The sequence below is a fragment of the Phocoena phocoena genome, chromosome 7, assembly GCF_963924675.1.
Source record: "Phocoena phocoena chromosome 7, mPhoPho1.1, whole genome shotgun sequence".
NCBI classification, from domain to species: domain Eukaryota; kingdom Metazoa; phylum Chordata; class Mammalia; order Artiodactyla; family Phocoenidae; genus Phocoena; species Phocoena phocoena.
Genome location: NC_089225.1, coordinates 94,622,984 through 94,633,248, shown reverse-complemented (window position 1 = coordinate 94,633,248; position 10,265 = coordinate 94,622,984). Strand labels below are relative to the sequence as shown.

Genomic DNA, 10,265 nt, shown 5'->3' with positions numbered 1-10,265 from the left:
GCCATCATCAAAATATCTAAAAACAATAAATGCTGGAGAGGGTGTGGAGGAAAGGGAACACTCTTGCACTGCTGGTGGGAATGTGAATTGATACAGCCATTATGGAGAACAGTATGCAGGTTCCTTAAAAAAGTACAAATAGAACTAGCATATGACCCAGCAATCCCACTACTGGGCATATACCCTGAGAAAACCATAATTCAAAAAGAGTCATGTACCAAAATGTTCATTGCAGCTCTATTTACAATAGCCCAGAGATGGAAACAACCTAAGTGTCCATCATCAGATGAATGGATAAAGAAGATGTGGCACATATATACAATAGAATATTACTCAGCCATAAAAAGAAACGAAATTGAGCTATTTGTAATGAGGTGGATAGATCTACAGTCTGTCATACAGAGTGAAGTAAGTCAGAAAGAGAAAAACAAATACTGTATGCTAACACATATATATGGAATTTAAGAAAAAAAAAAAGGCATGAAGAACCTAGGGGTAAGACAGGAATAAAGACACAGACCTACTAGAGAATGGACTTGAGGATATGGGGAGCGGGAAGGGTAAGCTGTGACAAAGTGAGAGAGAGGCATGGACCTATATACACTACCAAACGTAAGGTAGACAGCTAGTGGGAAGCAGCTGCATAGCACAGGGAGATCAGCTCGGTGCTTTGTGACCACCTAGAAGGGTGGGATAGGGAGGGTGGGAGGGAGGGAGATACAAGAGGGAAGAGATATGGGAACATATGTATATGTATAACAGATTCACTTTGTTATAAAGCAGAAAATAACACATCATTGTAAAGCAATTATACTCCAATAAAGATGTAAAAATAAATAAAGTACTGATTTTAAAAGCTAATAACTTAAAAGTGCCACACACAAAACAAATAGTCCACAAAACATTCTCCTTTCCTTCCAAAGGTTTTATGATGCATTGTTATCATTAACCAGTCTTTTGCTATTAAACTTAAATGGCCAGTTGAGACAAATTGTTCTGGGACCGTTCTTCCACCACTGATTAAGACTGGGGTGGCAGGTATTGGGGATAATGTTCATTTAGCCTTCTGAGCTTTCTGGGCAGACTTGGTGACCTTGCCAGCTCCAGCTGTCTTCTTGTCCACTGCTTTGATGACACCCACAGCAACCAACTGTCTCGTGTCTCTAACAGCAAAATGGCCCAGAGGAAGATAGTCACAGAAGCTCTCAAAACACATGGGTTTGCCAGGAACCATATCAACGATGGCAGCATCACCAGATTTCAAAACTTTGGGGCCATCTTCCAGCTTTGTCCCAGAAGGACAATCAATCTTCTCCTTCAGCTCAGCAAACTTGAAAGCAATGTAAGCTGTGTGACAATCCAGCTATGTGACAATCCAGCACAGGTGCATATCCAGCTCTGATTTGGCCTTGATGTTTCAAGATAATCACCTGAGCTGTGAAGCCAGCTGCTTCCATCGGTGGGTCATTTTTGCTGTCACCAGCCACACTGCCATGATGAACATCTTTGACATACACGTTCTTGACATTGAAGCCCACATGGTCCCCAGGAAGAGCTTCACTCAAAGCTTCATGGTGCAGGAAACCGCTGTCTCACTGGTATCTTCTGAAGAGCCGTATAGAATGCACTCATAACTCCATGCTACAGAGGGATGGAAAGAGACGAACACTTTTCCGTCAACTTCCATCCCGCTGGTCAGAGGTTGTCCCATGGCGGTTAACTCCCTTCCCCTTCATGGTTTGTACCTCACCAATGACCAGGAGTTTCCTATACAGTAACAGCAGAGAAGTGCCAGCAAGAAGCAAAGGATACAGGATGCAGCTTAGATGAGGACTGCTGGGGGCTCTGAGCTAGTTGCCTCCACAGTAATCGTGTAAAATGCAGGCCAAGAGGATGTGCGGTTAAGTTTTGCCAGATTTAACAAAAATACAATATGCTCAGTTAAATATGAAGCTTCAAATCAACAATGTATGCAATATTTGGGACACGCTTATATTAAATAAATTATTCATTATTGATTTGAAATGCAAATTTGACTGCATTTCCTGTATTTTTTCCGACTACCCTATGTACAATGCACAATTGGGCACAGACGGCAGGACACACTAAGCCCCAGCCCTACCTCTCCAGTCGCCTTTAAGGACTTTGTCTATCTGCCTTGAAGATCTTTCAATTTCCCATTTCTCCAAGCTTTGGATATAGAAGTAGCTCAATTATGACTGATGACCTGTGGCTTCTCTGTACAAGGCAGGAGAGGTGGCAGGGAAAAAAAATGCAGCCAGGTGAGATGAAATGGGACACAGAATTTCCAGTTCTTCAGGGACTCAAAGCCCAGGAGAGGAATCCTGCGCTTGATACAGGTAAGACCTCGTGCTGAGCAAATCCAGGCGGGTGCTGGACTCCCCACCGTGCCCCTCCATGGCTGTGAGCATTTGCAGCAATGCCAAGGCCTACAGGGAATGAAAGATCAGAAATACTCATTTTCAGTAAAAATGAGGATACCGATGTCAAAAGCCAGTGTTTTTTTCCCGCAAATCCTTTTGTTGTTTTCAGGCACAACTGTCTTCTCAAAAATACCAAATGTGATCATCTTTAAAACATTCGAGTTAGTAGGTGCTTCTTATTTTGAGTTCAGGAATAAAAAGAAAAAAAAAATTAAGTGCTTAAAAAACAATACTCTCTATATTTTTTTCTCGTAGCTTCAAACTTTCCAGAACTTTTACATTGTTCATTAGTGAGGCCTCCTCACTATGGACCCTTCTGATAGACCCTTCTGATAGACCCTTGTGCTATCAGAAGCCAAACTTCCCTCCTGCCCAGGTCCTTAATCTAACCCGGGTGACAGCTCTACTTGAATTCCTGGACTTTGTCCCTCATCCCTGGTGAGGATGAAGCTGAATTGTATTGAAGCTGTGTTTGCTATATTGGAACCTTGAGTCTATCTCACACCCAGGGCCTCTGGACAAGAGGCTGAAGCTGTACGCTCACCTTCATGTGGGATCGGCCCCACCAGCAGATGTCTGAGCTGTAAGAATTCCAGAGCATGGCTTCTTCTGAGTCTTAGTTCCCAAAAGTGGGGTGGAAAGGACCATGGGGTCATCTTGGCGAGCCTCTTCATTCCATCAATAAAGATGCTCCATCCCACAGGTCATAGGTAACTGGTCCAAGATCCACACCTGGATTCTGCCATTCGACAGAATCAAGAGAAGAACCCAGTGGTCCTCCCATTACCCCTACAACAGCCTCACCCCACTGCCCCATCCTTCCCTCTGATTGTATATTTGTGTTGTCCCACTGTGGCAGGAGCTTAGGTGTGATAACAAACAGAGCTCCCTACCTAACCAACAGGGACCCGTTTTCCAAGACTACAACTGCAAACTTTTATTCTTAATGACTCGGAAGGCGTATCAGAGCCTTATGTTGCCCAGAGCAGTAACCATAAATAGCTTCCTATGGAGGAAATCTGTATGCAGACCCTGGCTCTGTCATTTAATATTCATGTAACTTTGGGCAGGTCACATAATCTTCTAGAACCCCAGCTTGCCTGAAACCTGGACAGGTGATCTCTGCCCGACTCATTGAGTTATCGTGAGGAACAAATGGCTTCCCGTGTCCCATGCAGTAGCCACTAGCCACATGTGGCTATTTAAGTTGAAACATAAATAAGACAAAGTAAAAATTCAATCCCTTATCCACACGACATTTCAAGTGCTGAGTAACCACATGTGACTAGCAGCTACCATACTGGACAGGACAGATATAAACACCATCACAGGAAATTCTATTGTACAATGTGGCACAAGGATACTCAAAACTCGCCTCAGTCACCGGGTCCTTCATAGTTTAGTCTCAGTCTTCCTGTCCAGGTTCTTCTCCTGCCACACCCACCCCTCTGCTCCCTTATATTCTATACCAAACCACATGTTCTTCCTGGCTGGTACTTCCACCTGTTCATGACTTGCTTCATGCAGTTTTCCTTTGTTGAGAACGCCCTCCCTACCCTGTACCCCATGCTATCTTCTGCTCCCGTCTGCCTAGAAAACCTGCTCACCCCCTGGCCCAGTGCAAAAAGTTCCTTCTTGGAGGCAGTGTCCACAATGCTCCCGGAAGACATCAATCAGTCCTTTTTCTCCAGATCCTCCATTGATGACCCAACTGCAACCTCTACACCCTGAGACCGTTAATGTGCTGGTCTCTGAAGCCCTTGAGGGCAAGGACTGGGTCTCATTCACCTTTGTTCCCCAGGGGTTTTGCCCAGTGCTGGGAAGAGTAGAGGTCTTGGTCAATGTCAACACCATGGATCTCGTTTCGTGCTACCATCATGCTCCCTCAGCACAGTGGTTCCCAGTGCTGGCTCAGTCTTAGTTATGTGCTTTTAAGAGAAAAGTTTCCCTACACGTTGCTCGTTCCCCCTGAGCCAGCAAAGTTGTGGAGAGAAGCAGAGTTGGAAGCAGGAGCTCGAGTCATGGTGGCGGCCATGGGGAAGAGGGCAGTTGAAGAAAGCAGGCTCTGAGGGGAAGAGCTGATCCCTGGGAGGGAGGGGACGAGGAAGGGCAGTCCCAGAACACACACGTGGACCATTCTCTCCCAGTGGGATACTCTCTGTCTGACCTCTCTGACAAGCAGCGCTGGCAGCTCTCCCAGCCTCCCACGTGGGTATTCTCCTCAGGGCACTGCCCCACGCAACTGTCCCACAGGCCCTGGGACCAGCAGAGCCTCCTGTGGCTAGAGCCCCAGTGTCAGCTCCAGGAACTTCTTCCAAATGATTGCATCCATGCCCTGTCCCTCACTGCCTTTCCCACCAACATGTTCTCCTGTGTTCTTTTTTTTTAGTAGACTATGCAAATCAGTTAAACAAGAGAAACGTATATACTTTATGTAGTGTACCTGTCTAATTTCTTGGGTTTTTTAATAAATTTATTTTATTTAGTGTTGGCTACGTTGGGTCTTCGTTGCTGTGCATGGACTTTCTCTAGCTTTCGGCGAGCGGGGCTACTCTTCGTTGCGGTGCGTGGGCTTCTCATTGCGGTGGCTTCTCTTGTTGCTGAGCACAGGCTCTCGGCGCTAGAGCTTCAGTAGTTGTGGCACATGGGCTCAATAGTTGTGGCTCGTGAGCTCTAGAGTGCAGGCTCAGTAATTGTGGCCCACGGGCTTAGTTGGTCCTCGGCATGTGTGATCTTTCCGGACCAGGGCTCGAACCCGTGTCCCCTGTATTGGCAGGCGGATTCTTAACCACTGCACCACCAGGAAAGTGCTGTCTAATTTCTTATTCCTGTTTTTTATTTTAATTTTTTTCTAACGCAATTATTTTATTAAAGTTCCAGAAGATACTGTAAGCCAAACATTTTTGGACATTTTGATTTGGGGAAGAGTTTCAAAGATACACATTTTTTTTTAAGAAAAAAATTTGAAATCACAATACATTTCAAATCTCCTATCCCATTAGCTCTTTTTCCAATCATTTCTTAGAAAGAAAGTCTTTTCTTTTTTAGGTTACTAATTTTTAACTTAATTATTATATACCTTAAAAAAATTTTATAGAGGTAACATTGGTTTATAACATTGTATAAATTTCACATGTACGACATATTTCCATTTCTGTATTACGCTACAATGTGCTCACCACCAAAAATTTAGTTCCCATCCATCACCATGCAGTTGATCCTCTCCTCCTGTGTTCTTAGTTTGACGACCAGCCCCACCATCCTTCCAGCTTCCTGGCTAGAAACCTCCTATCACACTTGGTCTCCCCCTTCCTTCCCCTCCAAGACCATCTCCTGCCATTACTCAGAAAGTCCCACCCATCTGACCACCGCGGTGGCCGTAACTCTCTGCCACTGGACTTATCGGGTCCCCATCTCTTCTCGCGTGGACCACATCAATGTAATGGTTTCCCATCTGGGCTTTTCCTCTCTAACCTGTGGCCCTTTCCTTCCATCCTGTCGGAGCCATCCTCCTAGAATACAAATCGTTCTCCTCATCCTGGTCTCTATTTTTCCACCATTGCCCACGGGGGCAAAACACAAGCCAAACTCCTTAAACAAACACTCAAGTCCCTCCCAGATCTGACCCCCACTCACGCTGGCTGCCTTCCCTTCTCTGGGACACACCATCCACTTTCCCACTTGTATGTCTTTTCTCTACCTCCCCTGTCCCCACCCCACACACAGCTTCCAAGTTCAGCTCAAACATGACCCCCTCCGTGTGACCCTAGGGACATGCTGCCATTGGCTTCACAGCCGACTCCCACATATACGAGCTAAGTGACCTTGAGAAGGTTACTGAACCCCACCACGCCTGTTTCCTCATCTGCAAAACAGGACCATAGCATTGCTGACCAGTCGTTAGCAGACTGAATAAGCTACTTCATTAAAAGCACATACGTAGCACCTGGCACGTGGCTTTCTTTCCACCACCGGTGGAGGTGGTGGTGTCTTCCCGGCAGATCTCTCAAACTCTGCCTCCCCGCTTCAATCACAGTTTGCCGGACTCTCCTGCATAGAGCTTAATTATTTGGCTCTGAAATGAGATTGTTTTTGTCCACAGCTGCCTCACTCAGAAGACTCAGGAAGCCAGTCTGGTTTACCTGTCACCTCCCCAAGCCCAGCACAGAGTAGACCCCAGGGAGCCTCCTGCTTGGATCCTGCCACCTCCACCCACTCCCAATAAAGGTCTCTTTAATTCTGACTCCACAGGGCTCACACGTGAGAGTGTGGGCAGTGGAGAGGGTGTTTGTGAGATAGCGCGTGAGAGTGTGTGAGTCTGCTGGAGCAGGTGTGTGAGTGAGAGTGTGTGTGAAAGTGAGTACATGTGAGCCTGTCTGTGTGTGAGTACATCGTGTGAGGGAGGGTGTACGTGAGTAGATGAGAATGTGTGTGTGAGTGTGTGAGTGTGCATTGGACCAGGCCACTTTCCAGTCCAAATCCTGTCATTTTCCCGTCCATTCGGCTATCCCTGTGGTCAAAATTTCTGCGTGTCTGTTAACAAAGCTACAAAACAGCTTATTTCCACCGCTCGTTTCCTACACTGCAGAGAGTATGCAGGGCTGAAGAGGAGTAAGACAGCATCACCAGGGCCCCTGAGGCATGCACCCCCTTGCGTGGGGGGTACAAGTAATATTCCATCCTCTCTAGGTGGCTTGTCTGTTTGGCAGCTGGAGGATTTTGTTCTGTCTGTATGATAAGATTAGCAAACATTCATTGGACACTACGTGCCAGGTGTTTTACCTATCAGTGACAAGCAAACTCTCAGAGGTAGTTACTCTTGTTATTTCTAGTTTTCAAAAAAAAACTAAGGCACAGAGAGTCTAAATAACTTGCCCAGAGCTACACAGCTAGCGAGTGATGGAGCCCAGATTCAACCCAAGAAGTGTAAAAATAACGCTCGTGTGTGTAACTACTACATTTACCGTCAGAAGTGGCTGTTTCAGGCTTCTGTTCCACCCCCAATGCTGCTGAGATGTGAGATGCCGAGATAAAGCGTGTGTGTGGTGGGCGAGGAGGGGGGCCTCAGCAACCAGAACATGAAAACTGGGCAACTTGGGCAGATGCTGGAAAGAAGAACAGAAGAATGGGAGCCAAGGAGAGATCTCGTGGTTCTCAAACATTCAAACATGTAGACCTCTGAAAAGCACCCTGGCTGGATTGGAGCGCAGTGCAAGTGACCCAGCCTGAAGGATCAGCCTGACACCAGGGGAGTGCCAGTTGGACTGCAGACAGCAGCAATTTGCTCCCGGTTGAAGCCAAGCCACTTGGAGTTGTGGGATCAGCAGATGTCAGGGTAGGGTGGGGCTGCAGAAGCCCAAGCTAGCGATCAACCTGTTACTGGTGTAACGAGCGCTTCCCCAGGGGCTGCAGCCTGGGCTCTCAAAATGAGGCTCCAGGGCCACAGACAGCAGGACCCCCCCCTCAGAGAGCTCACTAAATTGCAGATTTGGGGACCTCACCCTACTCAACCACAGTCTCTGGGACCTGACCTTGCAATCTGCATTTTTCATCAAGCTCCTTTAGTGATTCCGATTTGCTCTCAAATCTGAGAACAGAAATGCATAGCCGGCTGTCTTAGATTAGGTTCTCCAGAAGCAGACCCTGAGAGGAGGGTTCTTACACAGTGATTTATTATGAAAGTGCCCCCCAAAAGGGCAGATAAGGAATGGGGGAGCAGAACAAGAAGGGAGAAACCCAGCAAGGATGTGAACTCAAAGTCCAGCAGAGGGTGGCATCCGCCCAATCACCCAGGGACACTGGAGGGTAAGTCATGTCTCTGGGGTCAGCCACCCCAAGTCCTTCGAGTATCAAGATCTTTATCACATCTAAGACTTTGTTAATTTTCTAATCAAAACTGGGTTTCTACTGGTGCCTTGTTTATTAGCATGAAGAATAATGGAAATGGGTTCTTTTTGTGAAAATAAAGATACGTACAATATGTAGATTGGCTAAAAATAGGTTAGAAACACTCCCACCTCGCTTGAAGAGGGTGTAAGAACCAGCCACACCCACCAAAACCACCATTCAGCATCTGGGAGAAAGATGGCCCCTGGCAATGAGCATAGACTTCCATGAATACACGAAGGCAGTAGAGATGGGAACCGGCTCTGTCGAAAACCGGTACAATGGCCAAAAACCATATAGTGTCATCTCTTCTGATGACAAAAGCCTCACATAAAAGCTGAGAGCACTTTGAAATCAACACAGTTTTCTTGTAACCTGGGAGAGAGAGTTGAAGAAACCGCAGCTGATGGCAGAAAAAACTCAGATCTACAACGTTGCTGACGGTGCATCGGTTCCACACCAGGAACAGAATGAGAAAGGGGAAAGAATGACAAGAAAAATGAAAGATGGAAAACTAGTGGTGCAATGCATTAGGAACAATGTCACCTGTGTTCAGATCTATGAAAAAGCAGAATAAAAATTTCATAACAATTAGCTGTGAGACGATAAGCAAAATCTCTTCAAATCTCCATACTGCTTCTTATTTTCTCTTCCTATGTTCGATTATCTTTATCACAAACATTTTACTTGCAACTATTTCAAAGTATTCCTTCAATTAGGATCAACCCTTTGGTTAGTAAATAAAAGTGGTTTTTGTTAGAAAAATAAAATAAAAAGGATTCAAGCAGGAGGCTAACTCCCAACAGAGCTTCTAGCTATTAGCCCAACAGAGAAGATGCTATGCGGTGGTATACTTGCAGAACTGTGTAAAGTTTGAAAATCTGCCTAACTTCTCCCACATCCAGTAAAACAAAGATGCAGGTAGGTTGAGAGACGATGGGCTTACCTTTGGTGACAGGGAGGAAACTGTCCAAAGTCAGTCTTTGTTGGGGGAGGAGAAGAGTAAGGAATGGAATGGAAGATGACAGCACCCCCAGAGAGAGGGAGGAGGAAGTTACTCTGATGAACCAAAGAGTGGCCATCACCTGTGCAAGGGCCCTGAGCCAGGCCTTGGGCTACATCTTTCCCTTACCTGATCCCATTTAGTTTTCCCAAGAAGCCAAGGGCTGTGTCTAGATTTTCTCTTTACAGATAAGGAAACTGAAACCCAGAGGGTTTCACTGACCTACCTGGGTAACTCAGTTGGAAAGTGGCAGGGTCCTGGAGATGCCCTGCATCAGAAGTGTTCCAGGAGATGTGGCAAAGGCCTTGAGGAGGGAGGGAGCAGGGGAAGCCTGAGAACTGAGAAGGGTCACAGTGAAAGTGGGGCACAGAGCGAGGTGGGGAGAGCGGGGAGTGGGAAGCCTTGCTGGTCAAGGCAGCTCTCCCTTTGGAGAAGTCCTCCAGACACAAACCAACAGTTATTAATCAACCCCTCTGTGCTGGCTGTTAAATTGATGCTCTCTGCTCCCTTAAACTCTGAGCAGGGGAAGAAAAAAGAAAAAGCAAAGCTTTGTCGGTGAGTGTCCAATTACAAAGTTGAGACACAGAAAATCTCGGGCCCAGAACCTGCAGACAGAGCAGCCCCTAAGTTCAGTTTGCTTCAGATTTCGATACTTGCAAAAGCAAGGGTCCCTGGAAACTTCATTCTCCTCTTTCTTCCCTCTCTCCCTCTGTCCTTCCCTCCTTCTCCACCCTTCCCTTGTCCTGTCTCTTATTCACTCAGGCAGCAAACATTGCCGACACCCACCACTAGCCACACACTAAGGAAGCAAGTTCCCAAGCATCTTCCTTTCCATTATCTCCTCTGACTCTGACATCCACCCCGAGAAGTGTGAAGTATCATCATCCCCATTTTAAATGATGAGCAGACTGTCTGAGGTTCCACAACTGGTC

General features: G+C 46.4%; 1 pseudogene; it reads right to left on the bottom strand.

Moving 5' to 3' along the window:
* Positions 1–1,054: 1,054 nt before the first annotated feature.
* On the bottom strand, positions 1,055–1,711 carry LOC136125429 (elongation factor 1-alpha 1 pseudogene; annotated as a pseudogene).
* Between the last annotated feature and the right edge of the window lie 8,554 nt (positions 1,712–10,265).